Genomic DNA, 26395 nt, shown 5'->3' on the forward strand with positions numbered 1-26395 from the left:
GGAGGCACACCAAGAGCATCTAAAGATGGGATGTTTTGGGTTTCAGGATGCGTTGGTAAATACAAGGCCACATTTGATTGCATAACTTGAGGAGAACCATCTCCGTTTTGGTTCAGGAAGTACCTCAAGACCTTCCTCTTAGCTTCTGCATTTACCCCTCTTCACCACTGCTGATTTGTTTCTCTCTCTGGCACCATGCACCTGGCCACCCTCTGTCCTTTGGGCCCATGTACCTGCTCACCCTGCCACCTTCCTGCACTGCCTCTGGGCCACCCTTTTCACCGGTGTCTGTATCTGTACCCATACAGTCCCCCCACACACTTTTCTTCTGCACTTATCAAATTTACTGTAGCAACTTAACCTAGCACTTGCCACGTGCTGGCTGCACTACCACTGTTTATCACCTTTATAATTATTTATTTATTTATTTATTCTGTCTCTTTGTTCCGCACTTTCCACTTCTCCCCCCTTCCATGCACTTTCACACTTTTCCCTTTCCCATGCACTTGCGCATTCTTAATATAACTGGGTCTAGTAGGATCAGTGTTTTGTTCTCCCTGTTCCCCTCCCTTTGTCTGGTCACGCTCTGAAACACTAGTGAACGAGTGTGACATAAATAAAATATCATATCATAACAGTACGTCAGCTATTGCCTAATATTTATGATTTATAAATGTGTTATTCTAGAAACATTTTCCTCTTGTGTATTCAGGGTTTCCACTCTGCAAAAACGAATTCAGGCGAGAACATAAAAGTCTTTATTTTTTTTTATTTTATTCAGTAGAATCTTGCCAATTTGGATTTGTATACATTCACATGATCTTTGTACATATCCTACTAATAGAAACAGATAAAACATCATCAATCATTCACCAGCTTGCTTTATAAAAAAAGGTCATGACAATAAAAACTTGCAGCAGCTAAAAAAAAAAAATGACCAGACATGTAAAAAGACAAGCAAACGTTTTGGAATGAGAGAACTAAGACATCCATACATTTGTGTAAACTGCGGGTATTAGATACATGTTTGGGTCTGTGTCACATTCGTCTTTAATAACTCTACCTGAGTAAAACAGGGCCAGCTGCCCATTATTTGTTCTGAGGGTCAGCAGTGACTAACAGATCTCTTTGTTGGTTAACATTTTCTCTATAAGCAACCACACCACATTGTGGGCATTAACCTGCACAACTGGACCCCACTGCCACTGAAAGGTACAGTGGCTGATTAAAAATCCATGCACGTTTGGTGAAGTGTTGCTACTAATCTTGCATCCACAATCCAAAAACTATTTCAGAACCAATGGAACCTACCAATTCCAGCAAAACGGTAGTAATCTACCTCCTGTCTTCTAGTCTCTCACCCTCCATTTCCCTCCTCTTTCCGTCTTCCCTTGCACCGTCATACCATCCCAAACACATGACCCACAACCTGGGAGATTCTAGTGATTTGAACCTACCTCAATGCATTGCGTCTACTTCATCCATAGTCAGTCCTTTTCTCAATTTTCAATCTACCAAGACTCTCGCCTCCCGCCATTGTCCTCAATGGGTTGGATTTTTGTTCCAATCTACTCATGCGGGTCCTTCTTTTCTCTTTTACACTCTCAAACTGATGTTCAAGTGTGATGCCAGCCCCCTCTTTAGTCTCTCACAATCATCACCTACCTTTGTGCACCACCTCCAGGAAAGATAGCATGCCATGAGTTGTTGTTCAATTTCTTCTTATAGTCGACATATCTGTCAATTGGCAGCGCCCATCTTGCCCCGCCCCCACACCTCGTGATCTCCATCTCTCAGCCCTTCTGCACTTTCACTCTGAAATCTTTGGTCCTCTTCATCCTATCTGTTCCCCACCCTTCCTGTGCTACCCCTCTCTTTCATGAGGTTTCGTGTCCAGCAACACGCATGACAAAAGCAGCAAAGGACAACTCCCTGTGTGTGACTGTTATTGCTGGAAAGAGCCACGGACCAGAGCCAGAAATGTGTTGTGCTCAACCTTTGCCTGACTCCTGCTTCCACATATGGGGATCATTCGACTCAGTGACTTTCCATCCACCACAGAGCTGTTCTAACTTTGAAGAACCAATGGAAGTCCCTGTTTTGGACCTTCTAACTGTCATTTTATTACTTTTAACCCGATGCAAGCTCAACTCAGAACTCCTGCCCAGCCTACCTATACCTCATTCACTTTCCACTCAGCCGCCTACCCTCTCCTTCTTGTGTTACACCCTTCTTTCACTGCCTTTACGCACCCTCTCCTTTTACCTTCCATCATGCACCTTGTCTTTACTCAATCTCTCATTGTACTCACTCTTCTCCTCCCTTTCTCTCGTAGTCTTCATGGACAACTCAGTCTAACTTCTACTTCACTCCCATGCCTGCCCATATCAACCTCTTCTGTCTCTCAAACAAAATGCTCCCATTCTACCACAATCTCCAACCTCATCTATCCACCTTGACTACCCCAAACAACTTGATTCTGTCACTTTCACTTGGCCTCTGCAATACGCAATCCATCTGTAACAAGTCTTCCTTCTTCTATGATTACCTTGACTCTATTCAACCTCAACTTTTACTTCCTGTTAACACAAAAATCTGGACCTCCCCCTATGATTCTGCTACACTAGCAGCTGGATACACTAACTCTGCTACCTGCACAATCCTTTCTGACCCATTGGCATGGGTGGTGGTGTGAGGCTGCTCATCAATAAGGCATTGCCACTTGCCCTCTTCTTCCTTTGGAAATCTGTAACATGTAGTTCAATTCATATGTTAATATGTGGGTACCTCGTTAAGTGGACAGCCCAGTGTCATAACTCCCCCATACACAGTCCCACCCCACAATTCTGGGCATGAAACAGGCTACTTGCTCAAATCTTGCATGAATCTCACTATTTCTCACACACAAGCACTAATTTATATGCATGACCATCGCAGGGGGCTCCATTGAACCTCCCTGGGCAGACACGCTGCCGGAGGTTTCTTACAACATGGCCGACATGTTCTACATGGGAGCATTGAGACTGCTTCTGCACGGAGATCAGCCCAGAGACTCGCCACACCTTTGCTGACTCTATGGCAGCTGCAACAGCCTCTTATTGGCTGATTCCAGCTTTATTACCTTTGCCTGAGAAAGACCGGCAGGTGAAGCTGGTAACTGACAGCAAGGGCCGACAGGGAAGGCACACGCCTTTCTCGGACCTGTCGGGCCAAGGAAGGCCCCCAGGAAACACTGTCTGTAGAATTGTACACATATGTGTGCCTTTTTGCATTTGTTTCTGTCTTCCCTGATCTTTCCTTGCTCTGTCCAATTAAGATTACCCCACGCCATGCTCATATTGCATATATGAACTGATGCATCATGAAAAACACCTAGCCCATGGTGCAGCACAGCGGGCGAATATCATTTTACATCCACTCTTCCCTACGCCCCTACTGCTCCAGCTAGGGCATCATCATAGACTCTCCTTCTATTCCCCATGTGCACCTGCCTTTTGTAACTATAATACATATTGTTCATCCTTATAAGCCCTCGTCACTCCTCTGACTCATACCTCTCATACCTCTCATGGTGCACCTTGTTGTGTTAGCCCCCAGCCTTCTGTCAATCTCTCATTTGCTGGCATTTTACTCTTACCTCATTGCTTCTCATCTACTTGTGTCTCACCACTTAGCATGATTGCTCCCAATCACTTTCGTAGCCCTTAGCCTATAACAAAAATGTTATTTTTACATTGGTCTATATCATGCCTTTGCATAACCTATAATGACACCTCTGTCACTGCTCAAGCAATGTAATCAGATGAGTTGAAGCTTTACCAGATTGTGCACCCCTACCAATGTTGTCTCTATGCTTACCTGTACATCTCATGTAGCCCTTGCACCACGATGAATGTCTTTAACGGATTGTGCACCCTTACCTATTTTTGTCTCTTGCTTACCTGTACACCTGATGTAGGCCCCATACCATGAGGCGTGGCTTTACCAGATTGTGCACCCTTACTGATTTTGTCTTTATCCTTACCTGTACGCCTGATGTAGCCCCCATACAATGAGGTGTGGCTTTACCAGATTGTGCACCCCTACCAATGTTGTCTCTATGCTTACCTGTACATCTCATGTAGCCCTTGCACCACGATGAATGTCTTTAACGGATTGTGCACCCTTACCTATTTTTGTCTCTTGCTTACCTGTACACTTGATGTAGGCCCCATACCATGAGACATGGCTTTTCCAGATTGTGCACCCATACCAATTGTCTCTTTATGCTTACGTGTACACCTGATGTAACTGCCCCCCGTACCGCGACCTTACCTTTACATAACGGAAACCATTTTGTTGAGTATAATGAGTTAGAACAAATACCTTTTACAATGGTATGCACAGCAGTATATTATTGCATTTCTTTCAATTGCATTTGTAATTAGTTTCAGTTAATGAAAAAATGAAGTTCATGGAACGAAATATTCTGAACCAATTTCATTATTTATTGGTAAATGTTTTAACCTTTATCACTTTTTTGTTTCCTTTTTTTCATTTTGTATTCATTTCTTTCTCAGCCTTCATTTTCCTTATGTCAAGTAGCCTCATAGCTCTTATCTTGTACACATAATTGGCTGATAATTCAATTATTTTAGAACTTAATCAATATCACAAAGAATTTTTTGAAAAAGGACAAACATTAATTTCAGTACAAAATCTCCTCCAAAACTTCAATCTAAACAAAGTCAAGAATATATTCCTCAATTATCACCAAGTGTTTGTGATTTTTGTAAACACCCAAGTGCTGCTATACAGAAATCCACTACACAAAAGTTTCTTAAACCAGTGTCAGGCTTGCCGGGGGATCCTAGTGACCCCACTTGGCCAGCCTGATATTTTGGCAGAGTAATAAGTTAACTGCCTTCTTCAGGACCTCATGTCATTGTCACCTGACCATTGCATCACACTTGACATCTCCTTATTCCTTTTTTTATGTATGTTGTGTAGCCTTCTTGGTTAGGTTTACTATTTCTTTACCCAACACCCCTGGTTTTGGAAGTCTATCTTTGGCTAGTACATCGACTTGATCCAAGATGGGTTGTATTGCGTCCCAGAGACCCCAGTCATTATCTGTCGCCCCCGCATCCGGACCCTAGTTCATGACGTGCAGGCATTTTCTTTCGGTTTGTTGCCGTGTCTTCATGTGTGGCCAGATGATTTAGCATTCTGTCTACTGTGTGTCATGCGTGCCTCACCGATCATGATGCTACCATGAGGCGTGGCTTTACCAGATTGTGCACCCTTACTGATTTTGTCTTTATCCTTACCTGTACGCCTGATGTAGCCCCCATACAATGAGGTGTGGCTTTACCAGATTGTGCAACTTTACCAATTTTATCTTTATCCTTACCTGTACACTTGATGTAGCCCCCATACCATAAGGCTGCAACCCTTATGCAGACTGTGCACCCTTAGCAATTTTGTCCGTATGCTGCACTGTACACCTGATGTAGCCCACGTACCATGAGACGTGGCTTCACCAGAGTATGCTTTTCAAGATCCATCGAATGCTGCAACCCTTATGCACGGTCTTGCTCTTTGTTTACTATCACCTTACACTTACTGTAACTAGCGCATAGATGCCTGAGGGTTTGTGCGCTGCTATAAATGTACACATAACTAAATAAATATATTTATTAAGTTCTAAATTACACTATCTATTCTAATTACACTTCTACAGCTCGTCAGGTCAATATATCAAAATCCTTGACTTCCATTTAAAACATTTCCAAATTATACTGACACATGTGCATGATAGAATCGGAGAACTGTGGCATGTCTTGCATTTCCAGCGTAGCTCAGGTGCTGTTGGCTACTAACATGCGTAAAGTTTAAAATAGACTTATGACAGCTTACATTTCAATTCTATAGGTTTGGGTTAGAGAATGAATGTTTTGAATTTAGTGCACAGACTGTTTTCACTGATGCACCTAACCCACAAAAATGGTTTTCAAGTTGCATTGAAACCCTCTCCTTTCCCAACATGTATACATCTTACTTTGTAATTTCAGAATGATGGGTTGCATGGGGTTTACATAAACACAATTCTAATAGGAATATAAGTGACTTCTTTAAAAATGCTGCCATCCCTAAATATTTTATTAAAATACCTATGGCCTCCAAACGCTGCACATTATTGATTATTCTCTGTCAGGCTAGGAAAATGTCATGATTGATCGATAGTCTGAATTTTCAACAATGCATCTTCAATTTAATTGCATTATGATTTTAAAAGAACAGATTGAATTGACATCTCATTTTCTTTACATTCAGTGAGATTTTACAATTTATTCCACTTTAAATCATTGTATTTTGTTAATGTCTTTCCAAAACACTACCCTTTTCAGGATTTAGCAGAAAAATAGTAAGATAGAGCATATTTCAATTCTTTGGGAAAAATCTCACATTCATCTTTGGTTAGTCTTTAGAGGCATGAAGCCAGGAGGGCCTACAAGTGTCCCAGGGGAGCCTCAGTCATTATCACGTTCACTTCTGCAGATCCCCTTGTTGGCAAGTGTCATCCCCTGGAACAGGATCCCCCCCTTCTGCAGCCCTTAATGTGGTTTCGGTTTTCCTCTTTAATTCTTCCAAAAGGAACAGGTGGTGTTCTTTCCTGCAGCTCTTCCCAGTGACAGCATTCATCTCCTATGTACACAGACTGTTTTGAAGTCTCCATAATTCTCACTGTATTTCATAATTATGTTACAGTATATGAATGGCCAAGTCCTCCCGCTGACCTACCACATAGTAAGACACTGCTATTGAACACAATTCAAGTTTTCATTGGATGATTATTTTTCGGAAGAGCTGGAAAACCTCTGCAAATATTTTTGACATACATTTTGTTTTTCTTTCATAAATGATAACAATACTATGCAAACTTAATGCAAACTTAATGAAGCCAAGATGAATAGTCCTTGAATTTGCAGATACATATGTGCAGATACATATGTGGATATGTGCCACTACTGTTTGCCAAATATGAATTTTTCACATCTTATTAATTTTACAGTCGAATTTGGTGTCAAAGCGGTTGTGAGGCGTTGATCTTTACAATTCACTTGCTTTCATGTTTCTAAGCCTTGTCATTCAAGACTTATGAGTAACATTCACTTTCTGCAGGTAAAGTAAATGGTAATTACATGCTGTTATAAAATCAAGGAAAATATACATGCCTAAAGGTGCCCTGTAATTCTCACTGCAGCCTCATGAGGACTTGATTAATGGTTAATTTAAATCAGTTGACAGGGCTATTTCTGTTCTGTTCACTTTAGTCCAGGTATTTTATGGTGATCAAGATCACTAGGCGCAGACAAGCTAAAACAGTGGCGTGTAAGGTTGCCCAGAGCAATGTCAGTGGTTCAGATGTATTCAAAACCTTCCACCCATCACCTTTGTGGTTAAAAGATCAATAGGTTGTCATCTAACACACTTTGAAGCTGGCCATAAAATATCATAGGGTCCAAACAAAGGATTCCAATTTGTGCTCTGAGTTGAAACCTGGTTCAACTTGCAGTCCTCATTAGAGATTTGAACCTCCCCAAGCCCTCCACAGCAATCCACCTGGAATTCAACTCCTCCATATCTGCCCTCTCCCTCTAGTATCTACAACACCAGCTAACCCACTGTGATGGGTACTGTCTTGACTTTTTCTTTCTCTATAGTTCGCTCTCCCCCTATTGGGCTCTCCATTGACCTTTCTCTTTCTGTTCACTTAATTGTTCTCTATGCCTTCTAGGACCATCCACCCTCTACTCCATGTCTACCCTCTTCAATGATCAAGAGGAAATGCAAGCAGGATTCTTTCCTTCATTAGGTGAGAATCACCCTCTTGTCTCTCTCCCCTATTCATGCCTCTTCCATTGACTGTGCTTTTTGAAAATATCATGATGCCCTTATGACTGCCTTTGATCAAATATATCCTGCATATTAGCTCCTTCTTGCCCCATCCTCAGCCCTGGATCACCTCTGAGATCCAGACCTTCAAAACACATATTCTTGTGACCTATGACACTTTTACATGTTTATTAAAAAAACACCCTATTCCTACCCTACAAAAGTTGCATTGCTGCCCTCACTTCTCCAGTTGACTCTGCCAAAGCCTCCTACTTCACAAACCTAATATCATAATTTCACAAATACCTCCACAATCTTTCAACTACCCTCAAAACTTTACTCAAACCTCCCATGCCAATATCCATTACCTCCATCCGATCTGGTAATGGAATTGCACACTACAATAATGGCCATTTCATTGTGCACAGCACATCTGAAAATACAAAAAAATCTTCTCAGATTCAATCACTTTAGCCTCAAGTGCCACTTTACCCATGGTTTATTGCTGGTCAGAACAAATAGCGAAAAACCTTCTGTCAAGCTCCCATGCATTCAAGAGATTACATCTGCTTTCTGTGATACTTATCACAACATACAAACCATGGCCAGCCCTGTTAGCTGAGCTGACCATAGCTAAGGTCGAAGTTTCTTATTTACCAACCCTCTGGCCTTTAACACTACACAGAACCAGTTTCTGAAAGTCAACCCCATGTATATTCATAAATCCCCTTTATATGTTTTCTCATTGTACATGCATGTTTAATAAATAGTGAAAAGATGTGAGTCCAAACAAAGGTAAGTGGATTGCTTGCTTGTTTATTCAGGATAAGATTTCTCTCAGCAACCTCCAGCTCTGGTCAGCTTCTCTCCTACTCCCAACTGACCAGATGCCAGGATAAACATTTAACCAGGGGGTTGCATCATCCAAGGTTATATGGTCTTTGAATGCTCAACAAAACATAGAGGATACACAATACACCACATCTCATTTCCTCAACTACGTACAATAACATTTACATGTGCAAGGTTTATTTTGATCACTTCACTTGCATCTGATTGGTACCACTTTGGACATATTCCAAACCTGCCCCCCACACACTCACACCTCCCCTCTCAACACCTCCATCACCTGCACAGGATCAGAATACAACTCCCCTTTACTTCCTTCTCACTCCTTTCTTAATCCGTACCCAATCACCCACACACACATCAACTCTCTTCCGGCCATGTTTCTCATTCTTCCTTACTCATGCAACTTTCTTTCTCTCCAGAGTCCTCATGACCTCCTCCACGACATGATCTGTCTCCCTCAGCCTCCAGAGCCAGGGAGACATTACCTTGGTATTGGCTTTCCTCCCCCTCATCATCTCAAATGGGCTCACCACTGTGGTGGCATGGGGGGGCTTACACAAGGCATACAGCCTCTCTCTCAAGGCAACCTTCTTATCTTTTATACAAGCGTCTGCCATCCTGACTGCCTCCATTACTCACTTGTTTACTCTTTTGATGGCACTGATTCCTTCGGGATGATAGGCAATGTCCTCTTAAGCTTCACACCAGTGCTTCAAATATTCTTCAAAGCACCCACCTAAAAACTGTCTCCTGTTATCGGTCAACATGGAACTGGGAAAACCTTCTTTCTCAAATACACATTGGCGAAATTCAACCAAATGTTACGCTCACCTGGTATCAACGGGGGAACCACACGATACTGGATGGAGGTCTAAGCGCTATCCCGGACCCCGGCTGCTTGGTTATGTGCCAGAAATTGGGTAGCACCTATAACAGGAGAATGGAGAGTTAAGGTACTGGTTCTGTGATGAGTGGACTCCCACCTCCCCTGGTCCAAATCCCCTCCCTTGGGGTTATTGCTCACCTTAGGTTTTTGTGCATTGAACTCTCTGTCCTGTGTCTCTGTGCAGGGGCGCGTGGTTGGTGAGAGCGTTCCGTGGGTCTAGTTGCTTCACTGGTCCGTGTGCCCTTATGTCGGGTCCAGACCGGCTGTGACTCCAACTCTGCTTGCTGTCTTCCAGGTGAGTTACAATGTCTTTTCCATCTTTATTCTGTCTCTTTTTTTCCCTCAGTTTTCTCTGTCTTCTTGGCATCTTGCTCCACTATGCTGTTCCCTAACATTGTCTCTTTTTGTTTTCACAGGGATGGTTGCGATCTCGGAGTTGTCGCGCCAATGGCGAAGACCATGGTGAGTTATTGATGTGCAGAGTGCTGCGCTGTTTATTGGTGTTAATTGCTAACCTGTGTTCTCTTCTCTTCTTTGTACAGGTTGCGGTGATGTTCCGGAGTGATGAGCGATCGAAGCGCTGCTTGCCTAGGTAAGTGCTTTGTTAATGCTGACCTTGTTCCTTCTCCCTTGCAGGTTGTGGTGAAACCCAGAGATGGGCGAGGTAAGAGAAGTGCAGGGTGCTGCCAGGACTCGCTGCTTGCCCAGGTAAGAAATGTTATTAATGCTGTCCTTGTTTGTTTACCTTTGCAGGTTGCGGTGAACTCTGAAGATGGACGAGGTAAGCCAAGCGCAGAATGGATTCAAGGCTGGTTACTTCACAGGTAAGTGTTCTTGCTCGCTAATGCTGTTCTTGTTCTTCCAGGTTATTAATGGAACCCGGATCTAGGGCTTCAGGATCGGGCCACCGGAGAAGCAGATGAGCAGGAGCTGGACACGGTGAGCGTTACGCTGCAGGAGTGCAGAATAACGCAAAGCGTGTTCTGCTGTCTGGGTGTGGTTTAAATAGCCTAGGTAAAGTAGTTCCAGGCCAAGTAGTTCCAGGCCCAGCCACACCCAAAACACTAGACCGCATGGCTTGGTTCTAAAGAACTGAGCTGTGTAATAGGCCTCCATGTTGGATTAAGGTCCAAAACTGGTATTGCTTTATTCCTGATAATGAGCCTGGTGCCAAAGGTGCCAGGAATGACTCCATGTATGTTTCTGATGGAGTTTTAAGGCCCTTGGGACCGGTGTGAAGGGCTTTAGCCCCACTGCTGCCAGGGGACTGTTATACCTGAAGGGGTCAGGGGCATGGATCGTGACACCAAAGCACTCCCTGTAGTCTCACAAAAAACCTTAATCTCTGTCCACCATGAAAATAAATCAATTAAGAACAAAAACAAACTACCCACGACCACAACCAATGTCGCCTGGGCCCAAAATATCCAAGGCCTAGTTACACAACACTTTCTCTGGGACGTCGGCCTTCACCACTGGCTGTAAATGAGCCATCACTGCCTTACCTGACTTCTCACACTGAACACATTTCCTCCGAATTATTTCTATATTGCGATCAAACCCAAGCCACAAGTACTCACTCCACAACACAGCTTTGGTTTTGGTAATTCCTATGTGACCTTCATGGGCAGTCTTCAAACAGCACGGTCCCACTAATACAAAACACATTCTTTAATACTTAGTTCTGCATGTGCTTCCCAAAAAAGCATCTCCTCATCACTGAATAATCTCTATTCTGGCCAGCCATGGCCCACACATCCAATTACTTGTCCCAGAATGCTCTCCTCTCTCATAGCCCTACACCATTCTGCCCATGGCGCTACTCCATCATGTGTCACAAACACATTATATGTCACATCCCGAACGTCATCTCTAGCTATAACACCCAACCTTGACAAATGATCTGCTAAAATATTCTCCTTCCCTCGTATCACCTCCATGATAAATTGGTGTCCCTGCATTCTGGCCACCCATCCAGCAACTCTCCTCGACACGTTGTCCAACCCCTTTTTCTCAAAAATCACCTTCAGAGGCTTATGATCAGTCTTTATGGTAAACTCTGCCCCCTACACGAAGTTTTGAAATGTTTCTACTGTACAGTGACAGGCCATGGCGTCCTTTACAAGAGCAGAATAGTCTCTTTCCTGTCCTCTCAACATCCTTGAGACATGAGTGATCACATGCCCCAAACCGTCCTCACCGACTTGGGCCAAAACACCACCAACGCCACCGTCACTGGCATTTACAATGATGACACACCTCTTTTTTTGTATTGAATTGCACAAGTGGTCTTGCCAAGCCAATTCTACTTTTAATTTGCATAAATTCCTTCTCACGCTCCTCATCCTACACAAACTCCACTCACTTTTTAAATAGGCTTCTCATCTTAACCACCTTATCAGCAAAGTTATGGGCACATTTCTGATAAAATTCCATCATTCCTAGAAACAACCACAATTCACCCTTGCCCTTTGGAGAAGGTGCCTTCTTTATTGCATAAATAATTTGGCCTTTTAATCTCAAACCTTTAGCAGAGAATTCATGCCCCAAATACTCCACAAAGTCCTTCCTAAAGACGCACTTCTCCGCTCTTAGAGTAATAGCTCATTCTTTTAAAATGTCTAACACTTTCCTCAGTGTTTCTTTACACTCCTCTATAGTCTCTCTGCAAACCAAGATATCCTTTTGAAAATATAGTACTCTCCGCAGACCCATCAATAAAATATCCATCATCTTTTGAAAAACAGATGGAGCTGAAACCAGCCCAAATGGCCTCCAGCAGAACTGAAACATACCTTCATGAGAAATAAAGGTTGTTAACCTCTTTGCCTGTTCATCTAACTCTATTTGGTGGTGGGCTGACGCCATGTCTAGTTTAGAAAAATACTTTGCCTTCCCCACCATTGTCAGCATCTCTGTCATATTAGGCAGGGGATGTCTCTCCACAACAACACATTTGTTGAGCTGTCGCAAATCTACAAAGAGACCCAACTCACCATTTGGCTCTTTCACCACCACCAAGGGAGACACGCATTCTACACTTCCTGTAACACCGGATATCCTTAGTGTCTCAAGTTCTGTTCTCACTCCTTTTCTCCGTCTCTCATCACCAAAGGAACTGAAAGCAACTTAGCTGCAATTGGGACACTTCCCTCCTTAAGCACTATTTTGTACCTCATGCGTCCAATATTTTTTGAGAATACACTTGGATACAATTCAAGTACATTCGTACTCTCTCCCACATGCAGCACTTGTTCAACAGTGTTGGGATCAAGCCTTACTGCCCAATCCTTTCTGCTCCCTCCACCCCAATAGTGTCTTGCCACCCTTTGTGAAGTAAATCTGCCACAAGCTTCTCTGCCCTTAAAATTCAATCTTGCGACAAAGTATCCAATGACATCTATTTCCCCCAAATTGTATACCGTCGCTTGATATTGGGAGGCAATAGGTCTTTTAATTGCCCAACCAACTCCCTCAGGAACACCTCCCGTGACATCAATGACACCTTTGCCCCAGAATCCACCATCATACTCACACACTTTCCATCCACTCCAATTTCCGCAAAAGGACAATCCTCATCACTGATACACTTCACCCTATTTACTGAAATTACTTCTATTTGATCCTCTTCCTCATTCCCTGAGGATTGCTGCCCCTCCTCTGTCACATGCAACACTCTCCACCCTGCACCAAGTGCAAAGTTTTTGCAGGAATTTGCATAATGACCCCATCTTATACATTTGGAACTTGTAACCTTCCTTCCTGGACATGCCAGGGACCCGGCAAAATGGTTGTCACTAGCACACCTAAAGCATATCTGTTCCTCTGTTTTCTGACCCTTTAGCTTATCCCTTTTGGAGTCAGGAGGCTTTTAGACATGCTGAGCACACCCCTTTTGCTTCTTCTTCTTGCCTCTTCCTCCATCACCCACCCTCAGCACTTCAGGGGTAGGTGCTTTACTGTTCTTCTTTGCCAATTTGTCGACACACCCCTTTGAATGCTTAACCCTTTTAGTTACTTGGCTCGCCCTTGGGCCACAATTCCTTCCTTATTTTGACATTACTACAGTGAATCATAAATTGATCTCTCATATATTAGTCTAATTTGTCACCAAATTTTCAGGGGGACAAGTGGTAAAGAGCAGTAAGGTACTCTGCTACTGTTTCCCCTTTTTCCTGCACTCTAACTCCAAAATGATATCACTCTAGGATTGTATTGGTCTTGGGGTTAGAATGCACATCCAGCTTTTGTAAAGCAGCGTCAAATTCATTTGAATCGGACCCCTCATCTAACTGATCCAATTCCGGGAATGTCTCATGTATGCGAGTTACATCATGTCCTAAGAAATGCATTAAAAGGGAAACTTTGCAGTGTAAAAATAGTGTTCACACAAGCAGCCCTTACTTAGCGGAGAAATCCCATTGTCCATTGCGCCCATTTTATTTTTGCAGAGTCTGGACGACCCATAAATGCAGGAGGGCCCGGTACACCTGGCATGGCCATTATGTGCAACCAATGAAAGCTAAAATGGCTGCTGAGTGTCACCCACACTGGGGGGTCCTCTTTCCTTCTGCAACGCCTTCGCATGTGCGGTCACTAGGCAATGCCGATACTGGACACGTGCAGGATTTGCTCACTCGAGACTTGGCTCGAGCACCACACTTGCTATGCTGAGCGATGCGAGCGCACACCCAAAACAGCACCTTTTTGCTCTGGCATTGCCTTTCGCACTGTTTGCATGGTAACTATTTTCCTCCAGGACACGCTGTCTGCCTCTTCACTGGCGTACATTCTCTGAAATCTCCAAAACTTGAAGGCAGCCTTCGTTGGCGATGCATTGGGTACACTCCCTTTCAGGGTGTATTTGCCCGCTGTGACATGAAACCGCTAGAGTGCAATTGGAGACGCGATCCCTCACGCTCCAATGTCAACACCGAGTCCGATAAGGCCAGATGATGCAGAGATGTCGGGTGCAGCAGTTTCTGCTGGGGTCACTGGTGCTAGGTTTAGACACTTGTTGTCAGTGAAAACATATGAGTCCACACACAGGTAAGTGGATTGCTTGCTTGTTTATTCAGGATATGATTTCTCTCAGCAACCCCCACCTCTGGTCAGCTTCTCTCCAACTCCCAATTGACCAGATTCCAGGCTAAACATTCCAGGAAGGGGTTCTACCACCCAAGGTTCTATGGTCTGAGAATGATCAACATAACATAGAGGATACACAATACAACAAATACTATCTTTCCTTTACAGTGGATTCTTAAGGACAGGCCCCCTTTCTAGCATGTCCATTATAAAAACTCCACATTGCCTGCTTATGGGCACTCCATAGCACATTATGGGCCTCATCACAAGTCTGGCGGTAACCCTTAACAGTGGTGGTAACGGAATTTGCGCCGCCGATACCACTCCACCGAATCATGACCCGGCACAAAGCAGCGGGCGCTATTACAGCCGGAGCTATTACCACTGGCGCTACTGCAGCCGGCCACACAAGGCACAAACACAGCTGCATCACAAGTACATGGCCAGCAGTATTAGGGCCGAAAAGCAGCGTTCATACCGCCATAAGCACGGCTCAGTTACCTCCAGCTTCCAGCTGTAGGTAAATGAAGACAGGTGCCTAAAATGAAGCCACAGGTGCTCCCAATCCACCATCCACCCCAGAGTGCACATGAGGCCCACCATTACCCCATTACCCCAAACATTGTTTCCAACACCATGCTGCCACTAGCCACCGTGAGCTGGGACAAGCAGCTGCTCATGCTGCGGCTTGAAGTAGAGAGGCAGGACAACAGGGAGTACAAGGGGGCCTGGGGGGCAGAGGGGTGAAGGAGGAGGAGAGCCCAGGCAAGGCGTGAACCGATCCTCAGGGTTAGGCCCTCACCCTGGACCATCACTGAAAGCCAGTTGGTCACCCTGTACTGCCTCAACAGGGAGACCGTAACAAAGCTGCTCACCATAATACAGGATGACATAGGGAGCAGGACCAACACCCAGACAGCTGCTGAAGCTAGTCTCTGTCCTACATTTCCTCAGAACTGGCACCTTCCAGCACTTTGTGCCCATGATGCATGGCACAGCCCACATTCTGTGCAGTGTTGGGCCAGGTGATTGAAGCCCTCCTGCAGCAAGTACAATACTACATCTCACTGCCTACCACCCCAGCCCAGCCCAGCTCAATGCCATGAAGGCACAGTTCTATGCCATTGCCCAAATGCCAAATGTGATTGCTGCCCTGGACTGTACCCATGTTGTGCTGGTGGCCTCCCAGGCCCACGAAGCACTGTACCGAAATCACAAGCACTACCACTCCCTGAATATGCAGGTTACCTGTGACCCCAATCTTTACATCACCCACTGCTGTGCCCGCTACCCCGATTCCACCCACAATGCCATGGTCCCACAGAACAGCACACTGCCAGGATACATCGAGAGGACAACAGACCTGGATAGTGGGTGAGTCATAAAATCAGGCACATATGCGCCGCCAAACACATGCCCAAATGGATGGGGGATCCAAATGACTACACAAAGGTTGGCATGACAAGTGAATTGGCAATATGTACTACAGCTCCTCCTGCACCATCATCACAGTACAGGTTAGGGAGCATGCACATGTCAGACTCGCCTGCATGGTGAAGCAGCAGTAGACATACAGTAGCAACCATACACACCAACATGATTACAGGTACCACAATGCAACATGCGCCTACCAAATCAATGCTGACAAATGGCCACATAGCCCCACACAACAACAACCTTGCCAGTACCACAGCCATGGACCCATGTGTGTCCATCTCACAATGGCCACCCGTTGGCACCAGATGCCCAGGGAGGGCCCATGGGGAACCCAGCATGCCACATGCAAAGTGAACATACACTGCCACATGACAGTCACCATGTCCACTGCACATGTCACCGACAGACACCATATGCATAATATACTGCAAGGGTACAGGGTGAATGTGAAGCACCAACACTGCATGACTTGAGTGACACCATGCACAGACATGGAATAGATGTATGCCGTGAAATTAAGGTCCATGTGCATGCACAAGTAGTACATTGAGCTGATATTTTGTAACTCCACCACCAGCCCTTACACTGTGTCTAATGTCTGTGCCAGCCCCCATGCTGTTGACTCCGGATACCCACAGCTGCCCTGGCTAATGACCCCTGTGCGTGATCCACAAACACCACAGGCAGGGATGTATTTTCAATAAGGCCAACTAGGCCGTGGCCTAGAACTACAGATTGCCACTGGAAAAACATTTATATAACAGTGTATTTCATTTTACTTGCCATTTAAAAAAATATAAAATTAGTTTTGTTTCTTGAAATCTGGTTGATCCACAACAAAGCAGGAGAGATTTCAGCCCTTAGCCGTCATTGCACCTTGACTGCTTAAGTCTTTGCTTGCCAAACGTCTATATACACTTTATGTTTACAAAAGATGTATTGTTAAAGTGCCTTTTGTTAAAAAAAGAAAAGGAAAGAAAGAAAATGAAATGTGTGTACCAAACCAAGCATGCATAAGGTAGTCAGTGATTCATTCATACAACTCTCACATACATATCTGACAGATATAAACCTCTTTGGTCATTCTTATTTTCCCAGAATACTCCTTTACGTGCAAAGCAGACAGAACCTTATTGGTTTTCTTGGTACCACTCCCCAATATCATTGGAGTACATCATCTGTGCACTTGCACAATCTGAACGTACCATGCCGTGACGATCGTCTATCTATCTTCCATGTCTTCCCGCCTTGCATGGTGGAGCCTCAATGCACTTGGAAAAACTGCAGAATCGTCGTCAGACCTATTTCCTGTTATCTACACTGTTAGTTGTATTATATGCACTTACTATGCCTGTGCAGAATGGCATCGTTCAGAAATTCAAGGGCTCTCAATGACTTTAGTTTTTTTCCACTTGTTCCCTCCTCCCTTGAGCGCTTTGAAACACTTGCCTTGTGTATAGGCGCTTTACAAATACACATTACCATTACGATGTACATGCTAATATGCAGACACATACACTGTGTTAAGCAATCACCTTTATGTTCATACCATTGCATAAATTAGGGTTTTCCCGCCAGAAAAGTAACGATTAAACATGACACATCATTTTATGATATTAAACACATGCCTATGCAAGGTTTGCACACAATGCAAAACAGTCACGTTTATAAGTAACCTTTACATGAATTAAATGTTAAATATAAGGTATGATCTTTCCTGTAAAACAGATCCTCAAACAGCAGGAAATCTAATTCCATAAAGGACAAATCTCAAAATGTTCCTTTGTATTGCACAGACTAACCAACTCTATGAATTAACAAAACTTTTAAATTACCACACACACAAGCTGGCATGACAGTTGGCCTAAACCAAACACACAAATGTAATGTTGTGCTGCAAAGCCTGACCCATTATTCTGTTCCACCTTTGGGTTATTGGGTATTTTGGACAATGGCACAAACAGCAATGATGTCAAGTCTATTTACCGTTTAATTTGATATTAAAGCTGCCTGCACCACACAGCTATGAGTAATACTGTTGCTTCCCACCCATGAATGCTCAGAGTTGCCCTTATCCATTACTCCACTGTGAGAATGCACAGTCAAAGGTTCAAGAACGTTCCGCAACTGTCGTTACTCCACTTAGGTGTTCATGCCCACGCAAAATGTACAAATTCCACTTGTGATTTTGCCGTCTATTAATGGTGTTCCAGCCGTAGGAATTGGAGGAACATGGGCTGCAGCAGGTGGTAACTTGCCCTGTCTCTTTTACGCCCCCTTCTAATACCAGAGCTGTAACCATAACGAGGAGGGTTTTTTTTTTAATCAACATTTTTTAAGATACGCCTGAACCATTTGCATGTCAAATGTAAAATATAAAATTTAACAAGGCTGCATTTAGCATAAATATTGCAGACCAATCTAGGTACTCCTCATGGGTTTACAGCAGGCAACTAGGGAGAAATCAGATGTTAGTTTGAATACCAACATTCCGCGTTACAATCCTCCCTCGTTTGTGTCCAGTTGGTAGAATTCTTATGTTCTGCTTACTTCCTCTAAAAGATTGTTTTCTGATCAAATAGAAAGTAGGCAGCTGGCCTCGACAAGTACCTCTAATGCACTCAACTTACTTATGAACACACTGCCATCTCCAAACTCTCAGCAGTGGCATCAAAGCAATATTTCAACTACCATTACAACCACCAAGACAACAGGCTTGATTGGGGATTCGAAATCCTGTCAGCTTTAAAAATGTCCTTATGTTGTTATGGAGCAAAAACGGGACAAGATGGTGGTGACTGGATTTAGATTGGTCAATGCAGACAATGTTTGTTGAAGGGATGGAATCTGGTGAGGGTGCAGAATCTGACAGACATGGAGTAAAGTTCGTGGGAGGGGGTGTATGCACACAGTTGGGCCTAGGGCAGCAGAAATCCTAAATACGCCACTGACCGCAGGATATTGCCTACAACCACGCACACAGCAGTACCCGTGTGTGCATTGAGAGTACCTTTGGCCCCCTGAAGGCACAATTTCTTTGCCTTGACCGAACGGGTGGAGACCTGATGTACGCTTCAGCAAAAGTGGGTAAAATTGTGCTTGTGTGTGCCATGCTGCACAATCTCTGCCTGAGGTGAAATGTCCCACTACTCCCTGACGTGGACATGCTACCCCCAATGGAAGAGGAATCAGTGCCTGTGGCTGAGGCAAATGCACGAATTGCCAGAGATGACATGAGGGATGGGAGAATGGCACTCCAGGAACTGATAGACAATTTATTTTGATACTTTTACATGGCACAAGTCATGCACCACTGTGTGACACCACCCACACAATAACCATGACAGTGACACAATCAGGAATGTACCTGTATTGATGAAGTTTAACAGTGTTTAGGTCATGATGTGCCCCAACTATCTCCTTTCCCCCCTCCCACCACCAACTCCCCATCACACAATCCCCTCTACCCCTCCCACCACCAATTCCCCATCACACAATCCCCCCTCCCACCACCAAATCCCCAGCATGGCCACTCATGGCAATCAATGTTCCAGAGTCCATCACAACCGTGGCCTCTACCCCCTACCCTCTCACCAGTCCCTGGTGATTTTTGGTGCAGAAATTGCAGTAACTGTTGCTGCAGTGTGCCCTGCTTTGATGCCCCTGTGGGTGTGGAGGAGGTGGATGGAACAGAGCCTGTCCCCTGGTTCTGCTGCCGTTGCACCTCTGTGCTCTGCCGGATGGCTTTTGCTAGTGCAGTAACGCCTCCTGTCATTTGCCTGCCCCATTGTGCATACAGTGTCAGGGTGGACGTGTTGGTTGTCGTCTTGGCCCTGTTCTATGCCATGGCATGCACAACCTTGCAGGTAGCCGAAAGGATACTGTCCCAAATGGCTTGCAGGTGTGCGGAATGAGTGTGGCCAATCTCCTCCATCTCCCGCTGTCTGTGCTTAATATCCTCAAGCCTCTGCAACAGCATGTAGTGCATTCAACTGGCTGTGGGGGTGAGGGGCTCTGCACTTGCCGAGGACAGAATGCAGATGAGCCACATAATGGAGTGTCAACATCAGGCTCCGATGTCAGTGTGCGCAGGCGGCGTGGGGTGCTCTCTGGGAGTCCGGCCCTTAGACAGGTGGTGACACAGGGCTCGTGTCTCCCTGTGGCTCCTCAGTTACCCTGCCAGTAGGTGCAGCCTCAGTGCATGTGCGTACGGCTGTGAGTGTGGGTGCAGGGTGCTCAGCAATGCTCCTGGCTGCCTGTGTCGTGGGTGTTGCCTTGGCCCTACTCTGTTGCAGCTTACGCGCTGAGACATCCACCTTGGTGTGGTCTGTGTCAGCCTTTGTAGGGTTGTGGTGGCTGTGGCGGTGGTGGCAAATCTTGGGGGCCTGGATGTGCTGCTCCCTATTGAGCCTGCATCATCCTCCTCCTCCTCTCAAGCCTTTGGCAATGTGTGAGTGCCTGTAGGGGACATAGGATATGTCATCAGGTATGGTTCCCCCACATGTGTTGGCATGCAATACACCATTGCTATGGTACACAGTGTGACCCCACACATATGGCCAAATTGGCATGTTTGGTCATGGGAGGATGCGTGTGGGCCCAGCGTCATGGGGTTCTTGTAGCGATGGGTGTGTGACCCAAGGGCTGTTGGTCATTGGCCTTTGTTTGGGTAAAGCAGGGTGTCCATGCTCGTGCAGCTTATGTCTGACATGCATGCTTGTTATCCTTTATGGCCCTACATCGCCTCCCCAGGAGTCACTCACATGATGGGGGGGCAGTAACTTGTTCCATGGCACTGTTAAGGCCCTATGGGGCAATGCTGTGCAGCCAGCAGGGCTGTAATGCGGTGCATGGTGATTGGCAGGCTGGGCACATGTCGGTGTGTGGGACGTGTACTTCCCTGTGGCTTGTCTGCCATTGAACTTTTAGGTAGTAACAGTCATTTTGTACTACCTGGTTCACATGCGCATATACATGTATACACCCAGGGTTTTTACCTTGTCAACTACAAGCATCAAATCACCTTCAATTTCAAAACCATTGTAGGGCGGGCTCAGATTTGACCTAGCTTGCTTAGACCCATAGACCATCAGCTCAGTTTTAGCGCTGTTCAAGCAGAGCCAATTTGTTGACATCCAGTCTTTGATAGCCTTGTAAACTTGATTACATTTTTTCTACTCTACATCACGATTACCACTGAGTTCCATGATCAGTTGAATATCATCAGCGTAGTTGGTGAACTCTAATCCTAATTCTTGCATTCTGACACACAGAGGTTTAATGTAAAGGTTAAACAGTGACAGGGACAGGCAGGCACCCTGGAGTACCCCATGCAGGATAGCCACTAACTTTGATGCGTTGTCCCCCCAACATACATTGGATTTCCTACCCCTGATGAACGATTCCATCCATTCGATCACCTTCTGTGAACAATTGCCTGTATCTGCCAATGGATTCAGCAGCCTTTCATGGTCAAGCAGGTCAAAGGCTGCTGATAAATCAAGGAGTATCAGCAGCCCTGTACCACTCTCTTCAAGGGCGGTCAGCACTTGAGTACGGAGGTCGAGCAATGCACTTTCAGTTCCAAAATTCTGTCGGAAACCCAATTGCTTCCTATGTTGGAGATTACACACTTCTATGTGTTGTTGTTGTTGCGCTGTGGCTACTTTATCCATTATTTTAAGAAGGAAAGGGGTATTTGTAATTGGCCTAACTTTGGTCACTTCCCTTGGATCCAATCCTTGCTTTTTCACAAGAGGGATTATCACAACTTCCTTGATTGTGGAAGGAATCTATTTATGAGAAAAAGAGGCATTCACAAATCTCTTCAAGATTGGAGAAAACATCTTCCCATTTTCCAGAATAATTTTGGGGGGTAAGATCTCTCCAGGGCAAGTGGTAGGTTGCAGATCTTTTGGGAATGTTTCCGTTTCCAAAACTGTAATAGGGCAGAACTCAAATAGAACACAATGAATTGTAGGATCCACCTTGTCGCCTACATTCATCTGTTCTGAATGGCTCTTTTTGTCCTCACTGATTTTATTATGTGCCATTGTGATTTTGTCCGCAAAGGCCTTTTGAGATCTCACACAATACGCCTAGTCTTGCACAAAACGTCCTCCAGAACATTGGGTTTTTCCCATTTTTTAAACAGTTCAAAAAGTTTCCTTGTTTCATTATCAGCCCTATATATCTGTTCATTGTAATAATGTTTCTTAGTCTCTACTACTATCTTTCTATATTCTTTCACAATCATTTTCCATGCTTCTTTGGTTTGCTCTGTTTTTCCCTTAGCCAGCTATGCTCAGCCTGTCTCTTTGCTTGCTGTAGCGACATTAATGCTAGAGTGAACCGTTTCTGATGGTTCGGATGGTCCCTTATGTTTTTAACTTTCAACAGGACTGTTCTATCCAAGAAAGTTAACAAATGAACGGTACATATTTTCCACATGGTAATCCGGAGAATCCTTGTCCATTGTCAGTTTCATTAAGCATATGGCCAGTTCACAGATATTTATTTTCTGAACATTCCTACTACATACTTGCTTTGGGGTGCTATGATTTGGCTGCCAAGGCGCTGGTAATTGTATTTCACACGTGATACAGGAGTGGTCTGACCAGATACATGGAACTGTTTCAACAGTTATCATTGTTGTGTTCCTAGTAGCAATGCAGTAGAGAGTATGTCCCCTAATATGCATAGGATCTGAGTTAATGACATGTATGGCCATACTTTTTAGCATACCCTTTAGCATATGTTCTAGGTCTTTGGCTTGCTTATCCTTCAGGTCTCCCATACAATGATAAAAACTATTAGATTTATGTAAGAGTAGGGAAATTTGACTTAGTTGGTCATTAAAGGCACGCATTTCTACCTTAGGTCTATAAATTACCACCAAGTTCACACTGTGGTTATAGTCTGGTGCAATTTCTGTGTTGATGATCTCACAGCCTTCACATTCAATCTTTAATTCATACATTCCTAATTCCTTCCGATAAATTATAGCCACTCGACCCCCAACACCATTCTGCCGATGTTGGCCAAAGTATTTGTAATCAGGCTGGGTAGCCTCTTCAATTGCTGGCCTATTAGATGTCTGGAGCCATGTTTCAGTAAGGCACTTGACATTTATCTTATTTTCTTCAATATAGTCATGAATATAAAGAGAATGTTTTGGCAATTACCTAGTATTAAGTAGTGACATTTTAACTGTCTCAGTACCAGTGATTTTGCCAACCTTCAGCATGTTAACAGGTTCCTGTATAATATGCATATTACTGGGACTATCTAGTACCCTTCCGTGAAGGTCACAATTTGTCTGGCTGGACAGTGTACCATATCTTGCTCTAGTACATTATCCCTAAGTGCAATACTAGGAGTAGGATAACCAGCACACCCAGGTTCCGCCACACTTGGGTTAGGCATAGGATCCGGTACCTTTATGATATATCACTGCATACAAATGCTCATCCAGGTACGGTTATATTATTCTTTAGCAGTGTAGACATTGGGCAGTTAGCATATCAGCCAGCGTCTGATGTAGCTCCATATCACTGGGAGGCAATCACCACTCCAAGTGCACTATTGGTAGGTCACTGCACAGGCCGGCACAACAGGAGGCCAGCAAGTGAAATGCATCCTTAGGCGGACTTATGCAGACTTGCTAAATTAGCGCACGGACTACAATTCTGATGGGAATTTTAGTTTGCAGCACGTAGAACACTATGAAGGACTAGTAGTGTTTCCCAAGTCGTCAGGAGTACCTAAATACACACAAAAGTTACAATATTTAAAAACAATGGAAGGACTTCAATGAGAGTTAAAATGAGGCAGCATATACCAATAAAAGGCTAAAACCACCACAAAGCTCAAATTCAAATATAGGTATTTAAAGTTGTAATAATTCATCAATATGAGCGCACTACTCTAATGTAATGATAAGGAATAAATAGCAGTTCAACAGGCAGTTTAAATACAAAGAGAATAACGAGCATGGGGAAACACTGGTTTTATACTAACAGACTTGGTAGTCCTGACGCGCCGGCACTGACGTGCCTTAAAAGAGTTTAAAATAGCACGCATAATCCAATTCTGATGGGAACTGTAGTTTGCAGTGCGTAAATCACTATGAAGGACTAGCAGTATTTCCCAAGCCATGAGGAGTACCTAAATACATACAGAAGTTACAATATTTAATAACAATGGAAGGACTTCAATGAGAGTTAAAATGAGGCAGCATATGTCAATAAAATGCTAAAATAACCAAAAGCTCAAATTCAAATCTAGGTATTTAATGTTCTAATAATTCAGCAATATGAGCACACTACTCTAATATAATGATAAGGAACAAATAGCAGTGCAGAAGGCCATTTAAATACAAAGAGATGTTTTCGTTCCTTCAGTCGACTTTTCTAAATTGTGCTGAGTATAAGCAAATGCATGCTGGAGGTGCTTCCTTACATTTTCAATGTACTCATGAGTGGTGGACCCACTTATCAGTGTCTGCTCCTGAATTCTATAGAGCAGATGCTGAGGTAACACCATTTTCTGTCCAGTCATAAGCTCAAATGGAGACATTTTGTTGCTGCAGATGGTGTAGACCTAATCACCTTCAGGACAAGCAGCAATCAAATGTCTCAACTGAGTCCAGGGTCTGCCACAAACTTCTTTAAAATGCTCATAATTGTCTTGTTGTATCTCGCCACCCCCCGCTCATGGCTAGGCAGTTCGCAATGGGGAGTTTTCTTTTTACCCCTATAATCTCCCACCTCTTCACTATCACCTCACTGGTAAAATGACTTCCTCGATCTGCCTCAATCCTTCACGGGAGGACAGAACTAGAGAAGATTTGGTTGATCATTGGTGCAGCAGCTGTCTCTGCCTTACAATTTGGGGTTGGAAGACATTCTACCCACTTCGTGAACAAGCATGTTACAGTCAACATGTACTTGTTCCTCTAGAGAAGTGAATCAACTGGCAAATCTGACCAAGTCAGTGTCATTCCCCTTTTTTGTAGGAGACCTCTATGTTTTAGTGATTTCAGTTGAAATTGAGCACACACAAGGCACCCCTTTAAATAACTGTGGAGGTCCCGGCCCATGTGTGGCCAGTAAGCAACCTTGCAAAAGATTTCCAATGTTGTATGAAACCCCCTATCATAGACAGTGGCCGCATCATGGGTGTGGTTCAACATGAAACTTTGGAATGAGGTAGGTACTGCCCACTGGTCACATCCAGACAGGGCTCTTTGTACCAGCAGTCTTGGATCTGGAACACCTTGGAAAACTTCATCAACACCCAACAATCTGCTTTACTGACATATCCGATTCTGTTAGAGGAAAACTCACGAGGTCCTCAATGTGTCAATAACATTTTCCAAGGATAGGGTCCTCTTTCTGTGCAGGGATCAAATCTGCATCTGGGGTATCTTTACTCCACTAGGCAGTCGAGAGTTCACTGTTGGCAAGTGTTGTGACCTGGTGGCAGCAGCGACTTGGACTTCACCCAGATGGGATTCCGTTTCTAAGAAGTACCCCTGCAGAGTTCTGGTTTTTAGCCAGCTGGTCAGCCAGGTAATTCCCAGTCTTATCTGGCCCCTCTATTTTAGAATGTTCTCTTATTTTCTTCCAATAGATGGCCATCTCATTAGAGGTCACCAGATTTTCAATTGCCTGGATCAGTTTGCCATGCTTTAATAGTTTAAAGCATGCCTCGATTCTTCCAGTTGATTAGGTGCTGGACAAACCCATTCCTGACATAATAAGAGTCAGTAATTATGACCAATTCTTTAAGTTGGTGGTGCACTGCAGTGAGGATGGCCGTTTATGATAAACGGCCATCAACTCGGCCACCTGACTATTTCGGGGTCCTATTTTGTAACCAGCAGAGGGATCCAGGGTATCATTCACCCACGCGTTCCCAATGCCACCCACTAGTTCTTTTTCCCTGTTATTATCAACATGGTAGGAGCACCCATCCATATAAACTGTGGGTACCCCCTGACATGTGTCTTCGTCATAGACCTTGTGTGGGAAATTTAGGTACCCTTCCATATTCTTGTTGGTCATTAGACTTTCGTCCTCAAGACAGTTTTCTTGCGCACAAACATGCAATTCTGCCAATTCTTGCGCTAGGGCACTCTTCTTGTTTTGGCCATATCTGACCTTCACAGGATGAGGAATCCAGGAGGTAGTTCTGGAATTACTGACATTCCCTGCCCAGATTCTATCACTTTGTAGATATTTCAAGGGTTGG

Source organism: Ambystoma mexicanum, chromosome 2p, assembly GCF_040938575.1.
Source record: "Ambystoma mexicanum isolate Mex_15411 chromosome 2p, UKY_AmexF1_1, whole genome shotgun sequence".
Classification (NCBI taxonomy): Eukaryota; Metazoa; Chordata; class Amphibia; order Caudata; family Ambystomatidae; genus Ambystoma; species Ambystoma mexicanum.